The sequence below is a fragment of the Pteropus alecto genome, unplaced genomic scaffold (assembly GCF_000325575.1).
Source record: "Pteropus alecto unplaced genomic scaffold, ASM32557v1 scaffold86, whole genome shotgun sequence".
In the NCBI taxonomy this organism is placed as follows: domain Eukaryota; kingdom Metazoa; phylum Chordata; class Mammalia; order Chiroptera; family Pteropodidae; genus Pteropus; species Pteropus alecto.
The window spans coordinates 34,514,759-34,529,938 of NW_006442109.1; the positions used below are offsets into that span (position 1 = coordinate 34,514,759).

At 33.5% G+C, this 15,180-nt stretch overlaps 1 protein-coding gene across 1 annotated transcript in view; it reads right to left on the bottom strand.

Annotated features, from left to right (window-relative positions):
- The window catches only part of SLC12A6 (solute carrier family 12 member 6), an 80,957-nt gene that overhangs the window by 54,441 nt on the left and 11,336 nt on the right, over nucleotides 1-15,180 (bottom strand). The window lies entirely within an intron of this gene.

Genomic DNA, 15,180 nt, shown 5'->3' on the forward strand with positions numbered 1-15,180 from the left:
TTTTATTCACCCCCAAGACTCTTGTCCAGCCCCTATGGGCCAGAACTGGGCCAGTTCTCCCTGACAGAGCTCCCACGGAGCCCACGCTTCACTTGCACCTAACTGTTCATTGGATCCAGGGGTCATTTGACTCAAGGGAGGCAGACAGAGGCTGGAATTATGAACAGAGAAATAGTACAATTTCATTTTCCTAGACCTTCTCTGAAAAATAAATCCTGTTTACAAACTAATCCTAAAAACATTCAAATCTCAGCAAATAAGTCAAAATTTTAAAAGCCTCTGTGAGGTGCAAACTTCTGTGGTTTGTACCATTATTAATTACTGCCCTAAATGTTAAACTCTAAATATGAAGATTTTAATGTCAGGCAGATTTAAAGGATATTGACTAAATGGATAAATCTCAAAATAATTGGTGTGTAAAAGCAGTCGGCAAAAGAAGAGTACATACTGTATGATTCCATTCATATAAAATTCTAGGGAATGTGAACTAATGTATTAGTGACAGAAAGTAGATCAGTGGTTGCCCGGGGACCAGGTAATTAGGTGAACGTGTTATTAAAGGGTACAAGGTGACTTTCGGAGTGATGAAAATGTTTATTTTGATTATGATAATGGTTTCAGGGATGTATACACATTTCAAAACTCATCAAACTGTACACTTTAAATATGTGTGGTTTATTTTATGTCAATTATACCTCAATAAAACTTTAAAAGATATATTGACTGGGAAAAATATTTGCAACTTAAACTACATAAGGCTGATATCCTTAAATATAAAGAACATCTAAAAATAAAGAAAATGTAAAAGATATGAACAGCAAGTCACTGACCTTATGTGTTTGAAATTTTCCATAATAAAAAATGTGTAATTTCCAAAAAACTCTTAAAACACTATCCCTCACACTCATATAATTTACAGTTGAAGAGATACTGCTGAAGAAATACAATTCTAATTATAAAGCCATTGCAAATGTAGGGCAGACTGCAAAGTATATTTGAGTGTTGATGGATACTGATTGATGGAATAATGAAAGCTGGGGTAGAGAATTAGGCAAGTCATCTTGGAGAAAATGAGTATGAGCCTGGTCTTGAGGTGATGTGGGTTTGTGTAATTTTTTTATGGTAGACAGGGAAAGCAGAAGAGAAGAGAGTCCAAATGAAGAAAATATATGAACAAAGGCAATGTAGTGGGGGAAAGATGTAGACAGCTTCTGAAAAGTACTCTTACTATAAATTCACGATTTCTAATACAACCATTGAAATCTCTTATCACAAAAAAAGTTATATGTTGCAGTGGAATGAGCACATAGGAAAGAAAATGAGATCTAATTCACTATATAAAAGTTTGGAATGGATCAAAATCATTAATGTTATTTATGCAGAATATTTGATCTTTATCATATCTATGTTCTACCTATATTAGTATTTTTCTCTAAACACACTTGTGTTTTTACATAGCTTCATTCTTAGTAATAAGATCCTTAAAATGAAATATTACAATTTTTTCTAATGCACTAAAATAAACATAGCTTTTACAACTTCAATAGTATATTTATTCTTAAGTTATACTGAAATTCAGTTCTTTCACTTTCAGTTCCATCTCTTTCCACCATTTAACCCTTTTCTCTTTTAGAAAAAAAAGTGCAGCTTACTGCCAGCATTAATTTAACATGCATAGGAATGCCACGTTTTCTAGGATTTGATAGTTTCCACGATCAAGAATTACTGTATTTTGTAAATGGAAATACCACTACAAAAAACGATGCTACCAACCGAATGTCATTTGTTTCCAAAGACTACCAATATACTAGAGCGATGCGAAAATAATAGTAAAAGCAAGATATTTCATGGCAAACTCTGGGGGCAGGTTTAGAACTGTAATCCATGAGCTATCTCAGGGTAAATGCTATGGCTGCAAGTGCTACTGGCAAGTAGTCTCAGGGCAAACAGGTAACGGGTTAAACTCTTAGTCTTTAAGCCTCCTATTCCTATCTGATAAGTGTGTGTCTCCTTAGAAATTGGAGTAGTGGAAGGTTACTAAAGGATTGTCTGACTAAGCCAGGTTCCTTGCTTGTTCAGATTTATCAATTTTTAGCATCATTTGGAAAAATAATCTATGTGAGGAAATAATGTACACCAAACAAAAAGGCAATCCAACACATGAAAAGATGAAAACAGCAAGTAACTTTCAATTAATTTTGAGAAATCCACAGACAAAAGATATAGAATGTATGAAAAATTAGTAATTACTGAGAAAACAGAGAAGCCTAGTTCAGAAAACATAACTAATTATGTGTGTTTAAAGTAAAGAGATAGTGTTGTGTAGTGAAAAGAAAAATGGTTTTTAGAGTTAGAGACCTTACTCTGAATTCCACACCTACCACTTAGATAACCTAATTTCTTGCTGCCTCACTTTCCTCATTTCTAAAATGGTGAAAATGGGTACCTGTCCTAGTTGTGAGGATTAAATGAGCCAGTATTTGTTAGTAGTCTGGCACATAGTAGGCGCTCGACAATTATTACTATGTCTATGACATTTTTGAATAAAATTGTTTCCTCTTTGAACCTGGCAAAACCAAGAAATGCTAGATTCTTTAAAGTTTATTGGTTTATAATATTCCTAGGTGAGGTCAGGCTTTCTGACAATGATGGAATATTAAGAATGGGGAGGGAGGCAGAAAAACATTCCTCATTAAGATAATTTTATGTGATGACAACTTTGGCATCACATAAAATTCAGAAGTTTGAACCCCGGCTCTGCCACTGCTCACCAGGTAAACTTCTGACCCTGAGATTTTAAAACATACAAATCTGAATTTCTCTTAGTTGAGTTGGTAAAAACCCCATGTGGATAGTAAAAGGACCACCACCCCAAATAAAGCTTTTAAATCTTCATTATAGGAAAGATTTTTTCATCAATACAAAGGTCTTTAGTTGTCTATTTCAACTTATTTTAATGTTAGTCAATAAAAGAAGGTAGTCATGTCACCTTCTTTAGAAGGTAAGCTTCCATGGTTAACAAGCAGAACTAATGTTTAGTTAACAGTCTAACATCATGTGGGTCCTTAATAAAATTTAAACTCCATTTAACACAAAATTTCTCATACCATTCATATTACTTGAGAGTTAATATTAGGAGATGTTGTTCATTACCGATATAGGTTCCTTTATTTTCTATTATCAGTCTGTTTCTGAAAATTTCCTTAGAACTCTATTTCAAAGGAAGGGGAAATCCTCCAATCTGCTACCTGTATCAAGTGAAAGTAAATCCAGCAGTCAAAATCTGCCTAATCCACAGACACTATAAGATCATCTGAGGAGTGAGGGAGAAGAGTTAGAACATTCATAGAAAATACTTAAATTCAATAAATATTTAAATAAATGAATGAATATCACATTTATACCTGCTTAAATAAATGCAATAAACAGTAAAAATCTATTGTATTGTTCTTATTGGAAAATCACAAATTTCTTAATACTTACATCAAAGGACTGTGGCCCAGGCATACTAAGATATAATTTTCTCTTATTCTTAAAAAGCTAGGACTTGGCATCACATAAAATTCAGAAGTCTAAACCCTGGCTCTGCCACTGCTCACTGGGTAGCTGGAGGCAAGCTACTCGTCAACAGCCTGTTTCTTTATCTCTAAAAAGGCAATAACACATACCAGCCCCACAGAGTAGGGAAAAAAATAGCACTTCATTAAGTAGCCTCATCTTTGAGCTCTTTTAGCGCAATCCCAATGTGCTAACTCCCTTAAACTTGTGTTTCCCACATGTTCTTCCTCTCGTATCTTCTTAATTGTTCCTATTACTTGTAATCTCCTTCTCCAGACTTCCTTTCAAAAATCGGTTGTGTCCTATCCTCTGAGATACCTGCCCAGGGTTCTCTCCAGGCAATGTTATTACTCTCTCCATCATGTTATCCATAGTGGTTTGTTTTTGTTCTTATTAATCTACTAATCACAATGTAATAAGTAAAAGGTTGCTCTTATTTTTGAGTGCCATGTCACACATGTTAAGTGCTTTATATTTATTTCCCCATGTAATTCACAACCACCCTGTAAAGTAACTACCATTATCTTTGTTTTATCAATAAGTAAGGCTTAGAGAAGTTAAATAACTTGCCCAAAGTCACTCAAACAACAATACAAATCATCACTACTCCTATAGTAGGACTGGGATTCAAAGCCCAGTCCCTGGCTCCAAAGCCATTCTGCTGCCTTTGGTGGGGAACTTATACTTCCTATGCCTTTGTAGCCTTAGGAAAAAAAGTACAACACTTAGCATGATATCTGCACTGAACATATGTCTGGTGAGTTAAAAAAGGCAGAGAACAAATCTATTCACTGAGTTGCCTATTATGTGCAATTAATCTGGACCTGGAGATACAAAAATGATCCCACAAGGTTTCTACCCTCAAGGAGCCTATAGAGTCAATCTGTTGTGGGAGAGAGAAGTAAACAGGTGATTGTTTACCATACAGAGTATGGTACATGCTATTTCTGTAGACAGGTTGTTGAGAAAACATAGGATCAGGCAATGAAACTAGACTGAGAGGAGGAAAACAGTCAAGAAAGCCTGAGTTTCTGCTTCTCCCTTTGAAACCATAATTAATCAGGGTTCCACCAGACTGGCATTCTAGCTGCTAGCATGGCAGGGATTAATGTACTTCTTTTTAAAATTACTTTATATCTATATTCATATATCTATTTTATCTCAAATTACCCATATAGTTCAAATAAGCCTCAAAAAAACCCAGATTTTAAAATCTATTAAAGGATGATCTGCTTTCTAAATATGTTCAATTTATATGGCAGTACATATTTTTCTCTCCGTATTTTTTTATAGATGGAAAAACACTCAATGAAAAAGGCAACTGGTTATATAACTGGCTAGTATTAGAAGTGCTTGCAACAAAACTACAATCTAGGATTTTTTAACTCAGAAGACAAGTTGCATTTCAAGCAACCATTCTAAAAACACCATCTATCTTTAAGAACATTCTACTCCTAAGTTAAAAAACAAACAAACAAACAAAAAACCTTTCAGGTTTTGTTTTTTTCCCCATATACATTTCCCACATCCTTCCTCTCTCATTTAACCTTTCAATAAAGATAAATACAATTTAGGTAATAAATCCCCATCAACTGTTACTTACCAAACAACAGTTCATTCAAGTGGGCACTTTCTGGGCTGTTATGGAAAATGCCAAAATAAAAAGCCTATTAAATTTGAGTTAGATTCTACCTGTCATGTCTTCTTTGTCCAAAACAATTACTATGGAAGAAAATTAAGCCTAGTAATGTCTCTTATTACAAAGTTGGTTGCTATAAAAAATTTTTATGGCTTTTCTATGTGGTTCCTAATAGATTAAATGATTTCAACATGTTCTAATCTGAATAAAGCAAATTTCCTCAAACATTATGGAAACAGTAAAGATAAAATAATAAAACAGAGGTGGTGAAGGAAATAAAAAACGAAAAATGAAAGGAGATACAGATAGACCTCACTTGTTTGTATTTTGTGAAGTTAAAGAAGATGATAGCAAAGACAAAAGGCAAAGAGGATTAAAATCTAAGGACAGCAAACATAAGCAACTTCAAATACACACAATCCTGAAAACGAACTTAACTTCTTTGCGCTAAAGTTGTGGAAAATCAGGTTCAAGTTCAAAGTAGGTTCAACTTACTTTCAACTTCTTATCACTCTGACTATTCAGCAAAATGAAAATAACCTCACAAAGAGTTTTCATAAAACCTTCTTTCTTATCTTCTCCTAGTAAATTCTCTCACTAGAAGGAAATTTGTTTTTGATAGTCCTTATCTTTAGAGATTCTTAAAAATTCATGAAGGTCTGGTAAGACAGAAAGTAAACACAGCTGTTTACAACAAGGAATTGTGATGTTACTTGCTACAGGGAAAAGTCAGAATCACAGAATTAAAAGGAATCTGAGAGATTATTTCCTTAGCTTTTATTAACACTCTAGAGAAACTTTTGACAATTTATGAAACTTACAGACTTAAAAATTAAGGGCTTCAAACTATGATTATATTTAATACCATAATATTAACTAAGATTTTTACAGCATGTTTAAAAATTCAAAACCACAGTTCCCCCAGGAAGTGTAACTGTTACCATAAAAAGAAAATAATAGGGGTAATCACAGTCATTAAATTTATTAAACCTGATGCTATGTTAGTGACCATAATGATCTATTGTACTTTTGTTCTCTCATTAAAGAAAGACGTCTTAGACCATTCACTATTAAATTACTGTTTAACTGGTAAACTGAGGCAAAATACTGAGTAACTTGAGAAGTCACAAGTGCAAAGTCCATAGCACAAAAAATTACTGAACCATGGTCCCTCTTTATGTACTTTTCTAGATATAATTTAAACTGTTTGAGCAAAAGGTGATTCTAAATTCCACATAAATTGACTTTTACTTTGCTTTTCTTTTTACTTGAAAACTCTTTTCATACATTGCCACTGATTCAATTTCACCTGTAGGTAAGGAACACAGAACTCATTGTGGGGGAAAAACAAACCAGAATGTGAAAATAGAGAAGTTATCAGATATACAAGGGAGTGAAACAATTGACTGAAAAACACTTTAACCACAATACTTTTTTTCTCCATCCTGAAGGAGGTATTTTGAATATTTTAGCTACCATTTCTTTCAAGAAAAACTCTATAGTTTCCAAAAGCTCCTAAGTTGAGAACTTACCTGGTTCATTTGAATGCTGAATCCGGGCTTTTATTTCTGCTAAGCTGGTCTCCTCTTGGGAGACCAAAGCTGCTGCCCCTTCCTCTGTGTCTTCTACCTTAGTCACGGTAAAGTGTGGCATTGTTATAGAAATCCTGTGCTGTTTCTGTAAACTTCCTTCCAGCCTACTTTGACTGCCTATCCCCTCCTTGCTGTGCCTCTTTCAGACTCTGATCACTAACTACATGAGACCAACGCTGGGAATCGGGAAGTATTTTCAGCTCACGTGACCTGCAACCCAAGGGAGTGGAACACTGGAAGACACGCCTTCCACAGTGTTTATCATTCATTTAAAAGGATTAGCACCACACCCCTTGCTTATGATTATTAAGCTCAAGAAAACCAAGAGCTGTTTAGGCTACTTTCCCAGAGCTGCCAAAAGCAGGAGAGTAGGAAGAATTCATCAACTGCAGCCTACTGTGTACTCACCTTCTTGTTTCCTTAAGTTATTTCCATCCCTAGGCAGAGTCATGGCCCCAACCTTTGTCCTCATATCTCACACACCAGAAAGATTAGGGAACAGTTCATTTTATAAACTTTTCTCTTTAAAGACTGGCACTAAATCAGTTTAGCAAACAAAATACAAACTATCCTGTAAGCTTCTGCTGTTGCTTTATTTCAAAACATATGGAAAACAGTCATATAAATCAATAGAAGTTTTTTCTTATCTTTCTGAGAACATCCATCAAGTATTTAATGAACGTCTACATATTTTATATGAGGCATAGTTCTAGACACTATAGTGTATATAAAGATATCCAAGAAGAGACGTTAACTTTACCAAAAGTCCAAGTTTGTTTAAAAGAGTATAAAATATTTTTAAAGGGAAGAATTCAGAATTTTTGGTATTAGAGTTAAACATGTTTTAATGAAAATATATCCAAGAACCCTCCTCCCCACCCCCTGCCTGGATTAAGAGGTGCACAGTTCCTTCAGCACACGCTTCATATACTTAACTATTGGTATATTTTATCAGATAACTGTATCAAGTTCTCGGTTGATGACTTTACATAGAATATGAGGCCCTATCTCTCCACTGAGAGGAGAGAGTTTAGTAATTGAGCCCTGTTTAATTTCCATGTTGATGATGTAACACAAGGGTTTTGTTAGTAACACCTGACAAGTAAGACTGCCCTTAAATTTAACAAAGGAATTATGGTTTCTAATCCTCATTTATTCAAATATGTACCCCTAAACCAATAGTTGTTAAAGACCTACTTTGTGCTCTTCACTAGAAACTTTTCATTACGATGTCATTAATCAGGCTAAAGAATTAGCCCAAAGTAACACAATTTGTAAATGGTGAAGCCCAATTTAAAAACTTCTGATACCCTTGTTGATAGGCAGCATAGAAGAAGTTTTATGGTCAAAGATTTCAATATTATAGTCTGGTACCAAATTCTTTCAGTTCCATTGGATATTTCCAATAGGATCTTGCCTTTCATATTTATCTTATAAAGACTTGAATTAAAACTAATCTTCTATAGTTGATGGACAGAAAAAATGATGTGTTTAAATCTGTGCATAGTTTATACATATAAGCCTATGTACAAATGTTATTCTGCTACTTCTCTCCTCAAAAGAATTCCCCAAACTAAACAAGTAGGAAGGTAATAAATTCCTGTTAATCTACAATAGAGGTAATTTATTTACAACTTGATGCTTTGGTACCACAGTGGTCAGCAATTTTAAAACAGTTCTCTCCTAGAGTGGACTGTAGATAAAAGTGCAGGGGCATAAAAAAAATTGGAGACAAAGTTAAAGCAGGACATAAAAAGCTGGGGGTAGAGTGGTAAAGCTGAGGTGTGAGGGTGCTGTGTATGAAGAGAGACTAGCTAGAGACGGTGGGATGTAAGAAATAGCTATTTAAAGTATAATAAACTACTACAGTGAAGCACCATTATGCATCCACCATGATGACTAAAATTGATAAGACCGACATCACCAAATTTGGTGAGAATGTGGAACAAAATGAACTTTCAAACACTATTTGTTACTGGGGTATAGACTGGTCCACCCAGTTTGAGAAAGGGTCCGGTACTTTCCCCTGTAATCCAAGAACTGCACTCCTAGGTATTCACCCCCAAAATGAAAACATAGTTCCACAAAATGACTTGTACAAGAATGTTCATAGTAGTTTATTACCAATAGCCAAAAAACTAGAAACGACCCAAGTGTACCTACCTCTTCTACCTCCAATGCATAAACGATGATATATTCATAGAAAGAATTACCATTTCAGCTATAAAAAATGAACCAGTGATACATGCAATGGATGACTCTCAAAAACACTATGCTAAGTGAAAGAAGCTTTAAACGAAAGAGTACATAATATATGAATGTGCTGATAAAGCTTTAGAACAGGTAAAACTAATCTATGGTACAAAAATAAAACAGGGTAATGGCTGCCTCTGGGGAGATGAAGGTGAAGATTAACTGGGATGGGACATGGAGAACTTCTGAGTGATGGTAATATCTTACATCTTGATAGAGTCTAGAGTTCCACAGGTATATGAATTGGTCAAAACTCTGCCAATATTCACTTAAAATGTGTGTATTTCATTGTAATGAAAAGTTACCTCAAAAGAAGAAAATCTGCACACAAGTGTACTGAATTCTAATTAATACATATTTTGAAGTATTTGAAGTATTTGGAAGTGAACTAATGCCTGCAATTTACCTTGAAATGCATAAATAAGGTGGATATGTGACAGGATAAGTATAATAAAATGTTAATGGCAGACTCTGGGTGGTGGGTATAGGGGTATTTACTATAAAGCCTTTAAACTTACTGTATATTTGAAACTTTTCATAGCAAAATGTTAAAAAATCCAACGAACTTACACCATTATGAAAATGAATAGGCAAGTAACAGACTTGGAGAAAATATTCACAAAACAAATACTTGACAAAGGACTTGTACCTAGAATATACAGAAATCCCCTACACTTCAATGATTAAAAGACAACTCAATACAAAATGGGCAAAAGATTTAAACAGACAATTCACAAAGGAAGTTATACAAATGGCTAATAAACATTTGAAAAAGTGCTCAACGTTATTGGTCACTGCACATTAAAACACAAAACTGTTGGCAAGGATGGTGGGAATGTAAAATGGTACAACTACTTTGGAAAAAGGTCTGGCTGTTTTTAATAAATTTAAACATACATCTACCCTTTCATCAAGCAATTCCTCTCCTAGGTATTTACTCAAGAGAAATAAAAACATAATTTCATAAAAAAGTTTGAATAAGAATGTTTATAACAGCTTTATTCATAACGGCCCAACAGAAAACAACTCAGGTATCTGTCAATAGGATAAGGAAACTGTTGTGTAATAGTCATGCAACAGACTCAACAATAAACTAGAATGAACTTACAGATTCAATATGGATGAATCTCAAAAACGTTATGTATTATAAATTATACACTACACATTAATTATATGTATACTGAAGTGTTTAGAGGTGAAGCACACTGATGTCGGCCACTTACTTTGAAATACTTCAAAAATAGATTAATGGAAGTGATAAATATGTGATAAAACAAATGCAGCAAAATGTTAATTACTGCATCTGGAAGATAAGGATATTAGGTACTCGCCACACAATTCTTTCAACTTTTCTGTATGTTTGAAAATTTTCTTAATAAAATATTGGAAAAAAACACAATGAACTTGAGTTCACTGAAATCTAAAGATCTTTGGAATGTGACCCACATGGGTCATATAAACTTTAGGCAGTTGCATAAATGCTTATCCAATAGTTTGATTTTAGAGTGCTGAATGTTGTTTGAAACAAGAGTCTTCAGTTTTGAAATTTTTACATTAAAAAAAAAATCTATAGTATTGTTAAGTAGTAAGATAAAGGCCAGGATAAGGCAAAAAGGCTTTTATAATGGGATTACACCATTATACATTAGGCCAAATATTACACATATTATATATATACATAATATTATATAAATTATATTTATTTTACTAGTTTCAGTAAAACACTGTGACTATATTATGTCTGCTTTTAAAAAAAAGCATCCCATTCTTTAGAAGAATGGGTCTACTTTGGGTAATACTTTGAAAGTGAAATTTACTGTGTCATAGTACCCAATTACTTATTTTTAATCACAGCTAACAAGCCATGATAGCTAATGTTTTGTTTTATTCAACCCATCTATTAAATAAAGGCAAGTTAGATTTAGAGAAAGATTGGAACAATGAAGAGAAAGTCAATGGAAAGTCATTTTCAACATAAGGATTCTCTAACAGACTGTAATACATTGTTATATCATGAAAAATCACACAATTTTAGGACAAATCATTTATGTATTTCCTCTGAGAACTGCATTGTGCAAAAGCTATGCAAATAATTGAGAACACAATCTCACTGCTCAAATGATTCTGAAAAAGAATCCAGTAATTCATGCTAAAAATGGATCTGTGATGCAAGAAAACTTCTATAAGTGAGTAGTAATAAGCAAAATCCCTGAAATTAAATAGCCACATACATTTTGAATACGTGAATTTTACCGAAATATCATTATGTTCATTCTTGAGGCTCTTGTAGACATGACATTGAGGTTTTAGTAAAATGTTTAGTAACATTCTTTTTTTAAAATAAAAAATGAAATTAAAGCTTGATCAAAGGCACCAGGATGCTATTAAAAAGCTGGAAAGACATAAAATAGAACAGACTAGATTTCATGAGTACACACACTGTAGACTTAATTCATTTTATCTGTCTATACCTTTTCAAAGAATTCTCTCTCAATCTTTCTCTCACACACATCATAAAACAAGGTTTTATGTAAGCACCTTAAGTGCATGTGCGCGCGCGCGCACGCGCGCGCACACACACACACACACACACACACACACACACAAGTTCAATGACAGTGCTGAGCAAAGAACAATGGATTCTGATTTGGAAACAGATTCAAATCTTATGAAGCTCTCCTGAACTCCTGTAGGTTGAAGATACCGTTCAGAGTGCTTTATCTACTATTGAGATCTAGTCACATTAAAGTTAAAAGTATAACCAATTAATAATTTTGTGTTTACAGTATTTGCTTTATTAGAAATGTCTTTACAAGAAATAGTAAAGAAAGTGGAATCTACTTCCAAGCAGTTGCTTCTAATGTAATAAGTTATAATATCAAAATATTTAGGGCAGACATCTTACCGAATCATCACAACCACTGGCCAGCAACTAAATATAAGTAGAAAACTATCTACGTTATACTTTAATTTTCCTGAGCAAAATAATTTTCTTAATCAAAGTAAATTTAAGAACTTTGAGATACAAAGGTTAATTAAGTTTTGTCCTCAGTTTTAAACCTTTCATACTCTTTATTCTATAAATCATTATACCAATAAATCTGTAATAATTCATCCTATCGAGAGAGATGTGTTTTAAGAGGAAAAAGAAATTTCTTTAAAATATCTGAATTATAACTTCAGATATGGAGTTATATGGAGAGGAAAGAGATCATACCTGCTAAAGCCGCAATTCTTGAGGAAAATTTGAGACTTGCATGAAAGACTAATCTCCTCTCCTACCCCAGTCAGATACTCATGCTTGAAAGGGCCACTGGTAGGGCAACACTACCCCTGGAATGTGGTATCTGGGCAGAAGGTTAGGCAAACATATGAAAGAAAGGCTGTGAACCAGTTTTAGAACAGTGCTTTGCAACTTATCTCTAGTAAAGGACTACTTTTCTTTAAATTTCCAATTCATTGTGGACGAAAAGTTTTGTAAAAAAGTAGTAAAAGTGAATTACTATAAAAATGAAAAATATATACAAAAAAGACAAGTTCCAATTTTATTAGATTCATCGGACATAAAACTGCTCTATCAAACTGTTATGCAAATTTCTAAAAACTCTCAATTTCTGAATATATCTCCTTACAGACTAGAATAATGTAGTAGGATAGTTGATGGCTGGCTACTTTAATTTGATAGCGATGTCAGCCATTTCGGCTGCTGACCCAAATACTAAAGGAGGCATCATCAAAAGCCTTACTCAGAGGCCTCAGCTTCCACTGTTAACTTTTTTCACAATATTGCTACTCTCTACATAAGGCTGTCCATCTCTTTCATTAGTCTAATATCATTACAGCCAAGGTATGATAGAATCACCAACCAAAGTATAATGGCAGCTATTTCATTTCTGATGTATGAAATTTTCATTCTTTTATTAAGAAATACTTGCTAGTTGGGCTTCTAATCAAGACTACAGTGTATAGAAAATAAAATTGATATTAAGCAACATGTCAAAACTGAGGACAAATATTTTAAAAAGGAAAATGAAAATGCAACTCAAAACAAAATTTCCTGGTAAATTTTCACATAGAAAAATTGTTTTTATAAGTTATTACTTCCTCTCTTGCAACAAAACTCTATTTAAAAAATAGATGTACTGAGTGAGATGACAGTTGGGTTGAAACATGAATATTCATTAAGACGGACTAATGTAACTAAATCAATAACTGTTTAGGTAATTCAGCGCTACTGCACTGCCCTAGTTATCTGCAGATCATTTGTGTATAACACAGTGATATATACATTGTTAGGCTGGATTTCCTTTTAGGAACACAAAACCTTAAGTTATTCAGGAAACATCGCTTTATTACCTCCCGCTCCCACCCCCCCACACTATTTCCTTTCATGCCCCCAATGCCAGGCAAGTATACAGAAGATAAAAATTTCATTTCTTTCATGCTTCCTCTACTCTACTGTATAATTTCAACTTAATAAATGTTTCAACAGAGCCAACCACTGTTAGTAAGAAAATGTAATGACAAGAACACTGGTACTAGAACCACATTTGGTTCAATTCACTGTTCTTCAATTTATTACTTGCATGACCTTGGGCAGCGTACTTAACCACATCAGCTTTAGTTTTCTCCTGGATAAGAAATCCTATTTTTCCTCAGAAGAAAATGACTTTTTTTAAATGAAAAAATATCAAAACTGGTGATTTTTCAGGAAAGGAAAGAATTAACTTCATTTAATAAGGAAGAATGTTTTCTATTTCCTATTATTTCTTAAAGTTTTAATTGGAAATTAGCACACTGCTAAACCAGAAATAAATAAATCAACAAAACAATTTTTTACATGCAGTCTAGGGAGTAAATTAGTCAGCTGTGAAAATAAGCATTATTTCTGGATATTAAAAAAAAAACTTAAATATTAAATGCTAATGCTCTCAAATTAAAATAAAGATGAATTTCTGGTGGATTTAATTTCTCACAGCTCCTCCGACTGAAAATGTAAATATGTATATGAGAATTTTTAACTTACTAGTGTTTTCTTTTTTTAAACTAGCAGTATGAAAAATGAATAGCCTTATCCCAAAGTAAAAGCAGACTTGTCTGCTAAAATGGAGGTAATTTAGGTGCCAGTTCGCTGAAAATTGAGGCTACCTACCAAATGGTTCCTACTGTAAAAAGGTGAATGCTATCAACTTAATATCTTGCATGAATTTCTCAAAGCTGTTAGAAATGTAATAAGGCTTAGCAAAGCAGTAATAGAAACACAAAGCAGAAGTTGCCACTGATTAATTTAGCAAGGAAACTGGAGACTGAAACCCAGTTGAGCTAAAATAACAGGAAATTTTAAAAAGAAAAACACTAAAATTAGGATTAAGACCTAAACATACTTGTTATTTCCTTATTATTTAATGTAGCTTTTGTTTTCTATTTCTGTGCTTTTCAACTATAAAAACTTCAGTTTTAGGAGGAAAAAATAGCTTCATCTCTTACATTTTTTTCAGTTAAGACATCCAGTTAACTTCAAAATTTCAGATTTTGCATAGCCTCTCAGATTGACTTATTTACAATATTGACTTGATTCTGAAATTTTAACTGTAAATTCCACTAATGGTTTAACAGTAGCTTAAAATTCTTCAAAAGTAAAATGCATCTGAATATCAGAAATGTTGAAAATATGATAAATATACACCTTAGAACTGAGCAAATATGGTAATATTTTCTATTAATCAACTATCGAACTTCTGCAGTTAAAGCAAGGTATCGTGTGTGTTATGTGTGTATGCTGTATGTTCTGCAGTTCTGTGATCATATCTTCACATTTAATTGCTGGGTTTCTACAAAATACACCAAAGCACTAATCACAGGGTGTTATTGGGAATAACATCTTATTGTTTTCTCATTTATTTATAACATTTTATTAAAATAATAGATTGTTTTACACATTCACAAAATAAAATGCTTTCATAATTCATACAATATAGGTCTCCACACTTTCATACCTACTGTTAAGAAACATCACCAAGAACTTAAACACATATAATTTGAATTATCGCGAGTCAACAAGCCCACCAAGTGCAGCTGTGCAGACTGTGTCAGGCCAAAAGGGCAGGGAGCTGGGGGATGAAGTCCAGTTTGCCCTTT